We start from the raw sequence: 11,270 nt of genomic DNA on the forward strand, positions 1-11,270 counted from the left end.
AGGTAAAAATAAGCATCTGTAGAGGGGCAAACAATGATTCACTGTTGCACACATGAGATAGTTTCCTAGCAGGTCACAAGTACAGCGGTCAGGAAGTGTGTGTGTGTGTGTGTGTGTGTGTGTGTGTGCATGTGAGTGGGATGGGAAAGTCTTCCGACCCTGGAAAGTCTCAAAGAGACCAGCTCTGCAGCTCACTTCCATGATCTGTTGTTGTTGTTGTTGTTTAGTCGTTTAGTCGTGTCCGACTCTTCATGACCCCCTGGACCAGAGCACGCCAGGCACTCCTGTCTTCCACTGCCTCCCACAGTTTGGTCAAACTCATGCTGGTTGTCTCTGTCCATGGAGTTTTCTTGGCAGGGATACTGGAGTGGCTTGCCGGTTCCTCCTCCAGGTGGATCACGTTTGGTCAAAACTCTCCACTATGACCTGTCTATCTTGGGTGCCCTGCTTGGCATAGTTCATAGCTTCTCTGAGTTCTTCAAGCGCCTTCGCCACGACAAGGCAGTGATCCATGAAGGGGCTCCAATGATCTGCTTGGAAACAAATCGGCAAAATTGCGCTTCGTAAGTGTACAGTCATACCTCGTGTTGCGCTTTCTTCATGATACGTTTTTTCAAGTTGCGTCCCACGGCGACCTGCAAGTACTGGAAAGGGTTACTTCCGGATTTCGCCTCTCGCGCATGTGCAGACGCGTAAAATGACATCACGCGCATGCACAGACATGGCAAATCGCAACCCGCACACACACAGACACGGGTTATGTTCTGCTCATGTTGCGAACAGGAACCCGGGAACGGATCCCGTTCGCAACCAGAGGTACCACTGTATTTGGGAATAATTCCACATAGTTTTACTATAGCCCTCAATTCAGTTGTGTGTGTGCAAGCTACAGCTGCTGCACTCTTCCATGCAGCTATTTAAAAAATGTGATTCCCCGCATCCTCATTCTGTTCGCTGCGGGAACCTCAGGCCAGTGACCCTCTCTCAGCCCAGCCTGCCTCTCAGGGTCATTGTGAAGATGAAAGGGGGGGGCAGAGGAGAACCATGGAGTAAGTAACCAATGTAATGGGTGATAGCAAACGAACAATTATTTAGTTCTTAAGGAAGGATCCAAAATGCTCTTACAGTCATGTTGTTGTTGTTGTTGTTTAGTCGTTCAGTCGTGTCCGACTCTTCGTGACCCCCTGGACCAGAGCACGCCAGGCACTCCTGTCTTCCACTGCCTCCCACAGTTTGGTCAGATTCATGTTTGTAGCTTCGAGAACACTGTCCAACCATCTCGTCCTCTGTCGTCCCCTTCTCCTTGCGCCCTCCATCTTTCCCAACATCAGGGTCTTTTCCAGGGAGTCTTCTCTTCTCATGAGGTGGCCAAAGTCTTGGAGCCTCAGCTTCAGGATCTGTCCTTCCATTGAGCACTCAGGGCTAATTTCCTTCAGAATGGATGCGTTTGATCTTCTTGCAGTCCATGGGACTCTCAAGAGTCTCCTCCAGCACCAGAATTCAAAAGCGTTACTTCTGGGTTTTGCCGCTTGCGCATGCGCAGACGCTCAAAATGACGTCATGCGCAGAAGCAGTGGAAAGCGGTGTGCGCATGCGCATATGTGCCGTCGCTAGTTATGTTTACCTCCAGATGCGAACGGGGCTCCGGAACGGATCCCATTCGTATCTAGAGGTACCACTGTACTATGAATTAAGTGCTCATTACAAAGTATTTATAAACCTCAATATTTTTTAAAGAAGCTGTAAGCGGGGTGACACCTCAGAACAATGAGCAATAGCATTAAAACAAAAGGAGTTATTGCCAAACCAGTAAAACAGAATGATGAAAAGTCATTTAAGAAGAAATAAAAAATAGGAATTCGGGGAAAAGGAAAACAGGGTCTGGTCTTATGGGTTAGGGAAAGCCTGGGGAAGAAGGTATTGCTTGATTATTCCTCTGCATTCTTTCTGTCTGTTTTGCTCCTCCAAAGAGGGGCTGCACTCTGCGGAGTTCCTAGAATTTGCCGTAATGCTGAAGTGATGCAGTAATTTCCAGGAATAATTAGGCTGCGAAATCTCGCCCGTTGCAGAAGAGCCTGCCTGCTAGATCAGACCAGTGGCCCATCGAGCCCAGCCCCGTTCTCACAACGGCCAAGCACACGACTGTGGGAAACCAGAAACTAGGATCTGAGCTCAGAGCACTTTGTCCCCTTCTGAGGTTTCCAGAAAGCAGCATTCAGAAGCATCGCTGCCATGGCCTCTTCCTGCCACAAGGCTGCCCTGTTTTGAGCGGCGCATCACAAATTTAAAGCAGGCATTTAAAGCAGGTCTCTGATTGGATCCCAGAATGTCCCGTGCAACCCTCCTTGGGCAGCCCTTGCCAGGAAGCACAACCTCCCGGGGTTTGTTGCTCCTCCCACTTCTGCCTCCAGCCCCGCCCATAACTGCCTGGTGGCCCTCGGAAGGTTGCAAAGAAGGGAGTGTGGCCTGTGGAACGCCCTCCCACCAGATGTCAAAGAGAAGAACAACTACCAGACTTTTAGAAGACATCTGAAGGCAGCCCTCTTTAGGGAAGCTTTTGATGTTTAACAGACCACTGTATTTTAATACAGTGGTACCTCGGGTTACAGACGCTTCAGGTTACATACGCTTCAGGTTACACACTCCGCTAACCCAGAAATAGTGCTTCAGGTTAAGAACTTTGCTTCAGGATAAGTACAGAAATTGGGCTCCGGTGGCGCAGCGGCAGCAGGAGGCCCCATTAGCTAAAGTGGTGCTTCAGGTTAAGAACAGTTTCAGGTTAAGAACGGACCTCCGGAACGAATTAAGTACTTAACTCGAGGTACCACTGTACTTTGTTGGAAGCTGCCCAGAGTGGCTGGGGAAATCCAGCCAGATGGTCGGGGTATAAATAATAAATTATTATTATTATTATTATTATTATTATTATTATTATTATTATCATTATCATCATTATCATTATCATTATCATTATTATTCTCATCTTCTCAGTTTATATAAAAGTGGAGCAAGCCTTTTTGTTTCTGTTTGCAGTCGCTTCCCTAAGAAGACATGGCCTTTCGAGATACATTCTCCTGTGCAATGCAAACTTCTGATCTGCTGCGTCAACCTCAACGGGCTATAAAAACACCGGGTTCGGGCTCTGCCTCGGGTGCCCACACGCCCAGTCAGCACTTTTGTGCAGCAAATGTTTTTGGCACAGCCCCATCGCTTGCGCATTAGTCATGCTTTTGCGGACTGAGCCCCAGGCTCCAAGGAGTTGCTGGCAGCGGGTGGCAGAAAGTCTGAAAATGTCCCAGGGCATTTCCAAAAGCCGACGCAGCTGGCATAGGAGCCCTGGCACTGCGAGAGATGTGGGGAATCGCTGGGGTGCCGATCCCAAAGGCACATGAGCCAGCTGGCTATTTGCAGAGCTTCGTGTGCCCGTTGAGACAGGGCTGGATTTAGGTTTGATGAGGCCCTAAGCTGCTGAAGTTAATGGGGCCCTTTATATGTCCAGCTGTCCTTTGTCAACAACAAATTATCGCTGTTGAATATATTGTTGTTGTTTAGTCGTGTCCGACTCTTCGTCACCCCATGGACCAGAGCACACCAGGCACTCCTGTCTTCCACTGCCTCCCCCAGTTTGGTCAAACTCATGTTTGTAGCTTCGAGAACACTATCCAACCATCTTGTCCTCTGTCGTCCCCTTCTCCTTGCGCCCTCCATCTTTCCCAACATCAGGGTCTTTTCCAGGGAGTCTTCTCTTCTCATGAGGTGGCCAAAGTCTTGGAGCCTCAGCTTCACAATCTGTCCTTCCAGTGAGTACTCAGGGCTGATTTCCTTAAGAATGGAGAGGTTTGATCTTCTTGCAGTCCATGGGACTCTCAAGAGTCTCCTCCAGCACCATAATTCAAAAGCAACCATTCTTCGGCCATCAGCCTTCTTTATGGTCCACCTCTGACTTACATACATCACTACTGGGAAAACCATAGCTTTAACTATACTGACCTTTGTTGGCAAGGTGATGTCTCTGCTTTTTATGATGCTGTCTAGGTTTGTCATTGCTTTTCTCCCAAGAAGCAGGCGTCTTTTAATAGCTGAATATATGCTATGTGGTAATTTATGGACCTAATAGGTATCTAAAGCTATTTGCACATGTTGCCATGCGACCAGTCCATGCAGAATGTAGGCACCCTATATATAGAAAGGAGCAAACCTGTGATATTTTAGGGAGCAGGCTAGCAGGCAGGGTCCATGACTTCCATCATAGGAACCTCCACAACACAAAACACGGTTGCTTTATGTAGGTTTTATTTTTAATTTTTTTAACTTATATTTTGGATACGTACAACCATTTTTCCTTTAAATTTTTTGGGGGCCCCCAAGAGAGTGGGGCCCTAAGTTATAGGTTGTTTAGCTTATGTGTAAATCCAGCACTGTTGAGATCAGAGGCTGAGGACTAGAGCCTTAAACGTGGTCGCTCCTTTTTTCTAGTTGCCTTAGCCTGCAGACAAGAATCTTAAGCAACAATTAGGGGTGGGGAGGGGGAAATTCAGTCCATAAGAAAATAAGAAGGGCCTGCTGGATGAGGCCAGGGGCCCACCCACTGGGGCACGACAGAGGTGTAGAAAATTATGCATAGAAATCTGTAACAGAGAGGAATGACAAGACAAGCTGTTGGAATACGCCGAAATGGCAAAACTGACTGGGAAGCTCTGGAACCAAGAAGACAAAAACTTCAATAAAGTAGGGGGGGGGATTATCATTTATATAAGAGACCTCTGTAAGCAGACGAAAAAAGCCAATGCAATTCTGGGCTGCATCAATAGGAGTATAGCATCTAGATCAAGGGAAGTCATAGTGCCACTGTATTCTGCTCTGGTCAGACCTCACCTGGAGTACTGTGTCCAGTTCTGGGCACCACAGTTCAAGAAGGACACTGACAAACTGGAACGTGTCCAGAGGAGGGCAACCAAAATGGTCAAAGGCCTGGAAACGATGCCTCATGAGGAACGGCTAAGGGAGCTGGGCATGTTTAGCCTGGAGAAGAGGAGGTTAAGGGGTGATATGATAGCCATGTTCAAATATATAAAAGGATGTCATATAGAGGAGGGAGAAAGGTTGTTTTCTGCTGCTCCAGAGAAGCGGACACGGAGCAACGGATCCAAACTACAAGAAAGAAGATTCCACCTAAACATTAGGAAGAACTTCCTGACAGTAAGAGCTGTTTGACAGTGGAATTTGCGGCCAAGGAGTGTGGTGGAGTCTCCTTCTTTGGAGGTCTTTAAGCAGAGGCTTGACAACCATATGTCAGGAGTGCTCTGATGGTGTTTCCTGCTTGGCAGGGGGTTGGACTCGATGGCCCTTGTGGTCTCTTCCAACTCTATGATTCTATGATTCTATGAAAACATTAGCAGGATTTTAATAACACTTGTAATGTAGCAAATAACATGGATAATATAGAGAGATTTTAAATATGGATTATGAAACAATATGCAGTTGAAAATGTTGACAAAATGACCCTTTTAGGGGACGATGGGAGGTCTCGAGATTCGGAGAAATCTCTAAATATGGGTATCTATTTTGTATTGTTATAACATTGCACTTGTAAAATAAATTTTAAAATATTTCAAAAGAAAAGAAAATTATGCATAGATGTTTGGGAAAATGGGGAATTCCATTCACATTTAAGGGCGAGCTTTCTTAATTTGGCCTTTTCCAAAGAATATGAGAACCGGAACGCTCCCATCCTATGAAATTTGCACTTTCCCGAATTTTCCCACTCAAGTAATGTATACGAAAACTCATCTACTGGGGTGTGCAGTGTGAGAGTCCGTTGCTGATCAATTAACTGCTTAAAAGCAAGACGGTTCTTAAAAGGCTTTTAATCGATAGCCACACTTCTGTTCTCGCTAACAACCTTTTTGTTTTCCCCCAATATAGCTCCTTGGTGGCCTCAGAGGGAGAGGGCAGAACAAGCGCAGAAAAGGAAGACTCTCTTGAGGGTGTCTAGACGTGGCAAAACCTTCTTGCTTGAGAGCCCTGTGATACATCTCGGCCTTCCGATTCATCCCTCTGCTACTGAATAAAAACACCAGCTGAGGGGACCCCTTGCAAAGCCAGTCAACAGGTAGAGGCTGCTGATGCGTGGAGGTTCGTTGCTAGTCTGGGGCGAGAAAGAAGAGCTGGTTTGTGGAGGTGGCTTTGCATGGACTTCATTCGATTTCTACATATACAGGTAAAGCATTTTTTCTGCAAGTATTTCCACCACCAATCCCTGAGCCCCCCAAAAAAAACACTGGGGGGGAAACCACAATTTTGCAAACTGATGCAGAAAATGTGGAGAGCTGAATTGAAGAATGGGAAAACGAGAAACTGCGAGAAAACAACACAGGCAGATTTCGGGGAAAGCGGAGAACTGAATTTAATAATGGGGAAACGAGAAACCGCTAGAGAACGAGGCCACAAATCGGGAGCTGGCCTCTGTAAAATAGGACACAAATCCACACACACCCCCCCCCCCAACCAGGCTGATCACAAATGACAACCAGAGTACAGGAGGAGGCCTCCGGATCTGATCCCGGTCACCCCCCACCCAAGAGGGTCATAATGAAGACCTGTGTGTTTTTAAATGAATGGATTTTTTTACAGTTGTTGGGGCACAGCCACTCTAAACCACCCCACCCCACCCCACCCCGCGCACGCTGTGTTAAGCACCCTCAAGGGTTTAGCTAATGGAAGACGTGGAAGCGAGATAAGTGCTCCCCTAAATCTCAGTGTGGGCTTTCTGACTCCCCGCCGGATGGCCTCAGGGGTCCCCCTTGACTGTTGAGTGGATTTCGCTTGGCTGGGAGACACTCTGAGGATGCCTTGTCCATCAGAAACACCATATTTTTCGCTCCATAAGACGCACCTGACCGTAAGACGCACCTAGTTTTTAGAGGGGGAAAGCAAGGAAAAAAATATTCTGTGCAGAGCATGTAAGCGGCTCTCGCTTTTCTTGCTTTAAACCCTTCCGTCCCTCCTCCCGCTTCGCTGAGAAGCCAGCAGAGCAAAGCGGGATGAGGGACGAAAGGGAGCCCTTACAAGGGAGCGCTGAGCAGAGCCTGGCAGTTGTACATCTTGGGGGCTTTTCCGGGAGGTGCGGGAAGGGACAGAGGGCAGCCCATCAGTGCCTTCTCCCTCCTTGGAGAAAAGCCCCCAAAAGCCGCTCCCTTATTTTGGCTGCTGATCCCTTATTTTTGAGGCTGCTGGTCCCTTATTTTCAAATCTGTAAGTTGACAGCTATGGGGCAGGGTGCGCCGTGGAGTCTCAGCTGCCCTACAGCTTCAGGCTCCGCGCCCGCCATTTTGTCACTCTCATCAGGGTGACACCCAGGGTATTCCCCTCCCGCACCCCCTTCCTTTGCCCCTGCTCCTGCCAGCGTCACTTTTTCTTGCTCTCTGGCTGTCCTGACGTCTTTGTGAACTGCAGCCGTTTGCTCTTCGACGTGGCCTTTTACCCCCTTCCTGCCCCAGCCAAACGGCAGAAAGCCAAACAAGAAATGCTCACCACGAGAGCTGAGGAGTTAACCAGCTTGGCAAGGGTTGGGGGCTGCCTGGTTGTCACTGACCCACGACAGGGCCTTTTTAGTGGTGGCTCCCCAGTTGCAGAATACCCCCCCTGGTGAGGTGCACCTGAAGTAGAGCTGACCAAGATGGGATCTCCCCATGTTTTCTTTTGCACACCTACAAAATGCAGAAGGAGGCTGGATCTAGATGCATCCAAGAAGCGTTTCAGTTTAAAGCGTAGTAAATTTAAACAGGGAAAACAGGTAGAGGAAAACCGGGACTCCACATCGCCATCTGGTGGCAAAGTGTTATATTGCATATACAACTCATATAAATCGCCTTTTCTTTACCAGTCTAGCTGAGTCTGGAATCTGAATGACTTGAGCCAGGAGAGGAAGGGGCGAATTGGTCAGTTTGGGTTTCTCGTTTCTCCAGTTTTATGTTCAGACTTCCACATTTTTTCCATCAGTTTGCATTTAAAAAAAAAAAGTTCTTATGGAAATCCACCAGCATTTCAGTGGCAATTTTCCCTAGTAAACAGATTTTTGTACGCAATCTTGCCTCATGTACGCATATTTGCAAAGCAATGTTTCCTAGTGTAGTGCATTTTTTGCATGTTATTTTCAATAACATATGCATTTTTCACGTGCACTTTAGTGCAGTATATGCATTTCTGTATGCTGTCATGGGGTAGGAGACTGCAAAATTCAGAGAAGCGTGCATTCCAGAGTTTTGGTTTGTGTATTGTTTCACAAAGTGCAAATGAGGTAGATCCACCTTTGGCTGTGAAGTGAAATGAATCTCTCCCTCATCCCCAGCCCAGAATTATAGCCAGCAGCTGTTTGTTCCTGCAGATGAACTTTTGTTCTGCATTTGCAGATTTAGCATAGCGCAAACCCCAAAGGGCTGGTAGTGGCAGAGAAAGGCCGTATTTCAGGTGAATGACAGCTATGTTCAAGTTTTGAGACACACCAACTCTGTCTACTGGCAGTCCTTATTTTCCCTTGTGGGTTCCCATTGCATTTGGGGGGGTGGTATAAAAGAAGGAAAAGAAACAGATTTCATCCAATATCTCATAAACGGGCACGTGGGTGGATGTTTCTTATTAATCTAGACTATGATTGAGGCCTCAGCGCTGCAATGTGCCCCATTTCAGCAGCACAGCAGTATTCAGGTTGCAGTGTTGTGCACAGTTACTTGGGAGCAAGTAATTTAGCTGTGATGTCTGCATTGCAGGCAGTTGGACGAGATAAGCCTTAGGGGTCCCTGCCGTTTCTGCAATTCTGTGGTTTTAGTCCCACCGAACTCCATGTAACTTTCTGGGGCGGTCATTTCTGCACCAGCTAGAAAGATGACTGACAGGTGACTGTGCTCATTTATGTGCTAAAGGTGCGCAGCCTGGGAGTCTGTTTGGACTCACAGCTGTCCATGGAGGCGCAGGTCCATTCTGTGTCCAGGGTGGCTGTTTACCAGCTCCATCTGGTACGCAGGATGAGACCCTCCCTGCCCGCAGACTGTCTCGCCAGAGTGGTGCATGCTCTGGTTATCTCCCACTTGGACTACTGCAATGCACTCTATGTGGGGCTACCTTTGAAGGTGACCCGGAAACTGCAACTAATCCAGAATGCGGCAGCCAGACTGGTAACTGGGAGTGGCCGCTGAGACCACATAACACCGGTCTTGAAAGACCTACACTGGCTCCCAGTACGTTTCCGAGCACAATTCAAAGTGTTGGTGCTGACCTTGAAAGCCCTAAATGGCCTCGGTCCAGTATACCTGAAGGAGCGTCTCCACCCCTATCGTTCTGCCCGGACACTGAGGTCCAGCGCCAAGGGCCTTCTGGCGGTTCCCTCCCTGCGAGAAGCCAAGTTACAGGGACACAGGCAGAGGGCCTTCTTGGTAGTGGCACCCACCCCGTGGAACGCCTTCCCACCAGATGTCAAAGAGAACAACAACTACCAGACTTTTAGAAGACACCTGAAGGCAGCTCTGTTTAGGGAAGCTTTTAATGTTTAATAGATTATTGTATTTTAATATTCTGTTGGAAGCCACACAGAGTGGCTGGTGAAGCCCAGCCAGATGGGCAGAGTATAAATAATAAACTATTATTATCATTATTATTATTAAAGATGCAACTATAAAATAATTGCTAGAATTTACATACAAATGCAAAATATTTCGCCGTAGCAGGGGGGTGAGCAGGTGAACTGCGTGTTTCCTATAGGGCTGTCAGACCTCCAGGGTTTGCCTAGCTCTCTCCAGGTGGTAGAGGAAGAAAGAGAGAGGTAGAGACAGACAGACAGACAGACAGACAGACATGCTGGCAAGCTTCAGGCAGGCAGGCGGCACGCAAATTCTAGCACTGTCTCTTGGGAAGGGTGGGGCATCTGCCCTCTTTTGCTCCTCCACCCGTCTCCCAATTAATCTCCATCTCCAGGGGTTTGGCAGTGGAATGGAATGCAGAGGATGAGTCTCCAGGGACTGACCCCAGGAGCCACCCCTGGGCATCAGGCTGGGTGTGATGGTCTGGGACTGGGGCTCGGACTCGGAACCAGAGGGGACCCAGTCTGCACAGGTTCCCCTGCAACAAGCACCAGCTGGGCCGAGTCAGGGGCCTGAGCCTGCGCTGGCTCCAGATGTGGGGATGACCTCGTTGCCTCCAGCTGGGCCATCACTTCCAGCTGCTCCACTACCGGTTGGGTCAGTGGAGGCTGAGGCGGCTCCTGGATCTAGTAACCCACTGAAGTCTCCCGAGCTGCAGAGACTCAGGTCTGAGAGAAGGAGAGACCTGAGTACTCGCAGGAGGAGTGCTTGCCTTTGGGCGAAACAGGGAGGTGAGTCGCTGGGGGATCAGGACCGGCCGCTACCCCGACAAAGATAAAAGGCTGTCGGACCCCGCAGCAACATTGCTGTATGCTAGATCCTGCCTGAGATCCTGTACCTGTCCTTGCCTGGTTTCCTGCCTCATGTCCTGCCTTGGGCCCTGTCAGAATTGGAACCTTTGGATTCTGGGCCAGACCTGGACCGCATTGCCAGGTTATGCCCAGGCCCAGCACAGTGGGGCCCTGAAATCTTAGGGTTTGGGACGCTCTTGACCTGGCAATGCTGGCCTTTTCTCCAGCTTCTGCTCAGTTGATGGGCAACGCCAAAGGCCTCTTGCAGGACTCAGCGTGCTTTGTCCTTGAACGGGACTTGGACCAGACAGCCCTTCAATCAGAGAACAGTCCTCCTCAGTGTAGGGCCCATGGCCACTATATATATATTCTTAAGGACGTGGGTGGCGCTGTGGTCTAAACACAGAGCATAGGACTTGCCAATCAGAAGGTCGGTGGTTCGAATCCCCACAACGGGGTGAGCTCCCGTTGCTTGGTCCCTGCTCCTGCCCACCTAGCAGGTCAAAAACACGTCAAAGTGCAAGTAGATAAATAGGTACCGCTCTGGCAGGAAGGTAAACGGCGTTTCCGTGCGCTGCTCTGGTTCGCCAGAAGCGGCTTAGTCATGCTGGCCACATGACCCGGAAGCTGTACGCCGGCTCCCTCGGCCAATAAAGCGAGATGAGCGCCGCAACCCCAGAGTCGGCCACGACTGGACCTAATGGTCAGGGGTCCCTTTACCTTCATATATCTTCTTAATTAAAAGAAATGCTGAACCCTTCAGCCTGTGTAGTCATGCAGGGAGACCCCTCCTTGCAAGTCGCTCGCGATGTGATGCTTCAGAGAAGGAGAAAGGTCTTGCAGC

General features: G+C 48.9%; 1 protein-coding gene across 2 annotated transcripts in view; it reads left to right on the forward strand.

The window, feature by feature from the left end:
- The window catches only part of FRMD6 (FERM domain containing 6), a 148,304-nt gene that overhangs the window by 49,193 nt on the left and 87,841 nt on the right, over nt 1–11,270 (forward strand). Inside the window, exon 2 of one of the 2 annotated variants that reach the window (XM_083436730.1) lies at nt 5,926–6,220. The gene's annotated coding sequence lies outside the window, so the exon portion shown is untranslated. The remainder of the gene's footprint in view (nt 1–5,925; nt 6,221–11,270) is intronic. The other variant, XM_083436731.1, reaches the window with a different exon arrangement.

Source organism: Podarcis tiliguerta, assembly GCF_965153285.1.
Source record: "Podarcis tiliguerta genome assembly, chromosome: 1".
NCBI classification, from domain to species: Eukaryota; Metazoa; Chordata; class Lepidosauria; order Squamata; family Lacertidae; genus Podarcis; species Podarcis tiliguerta.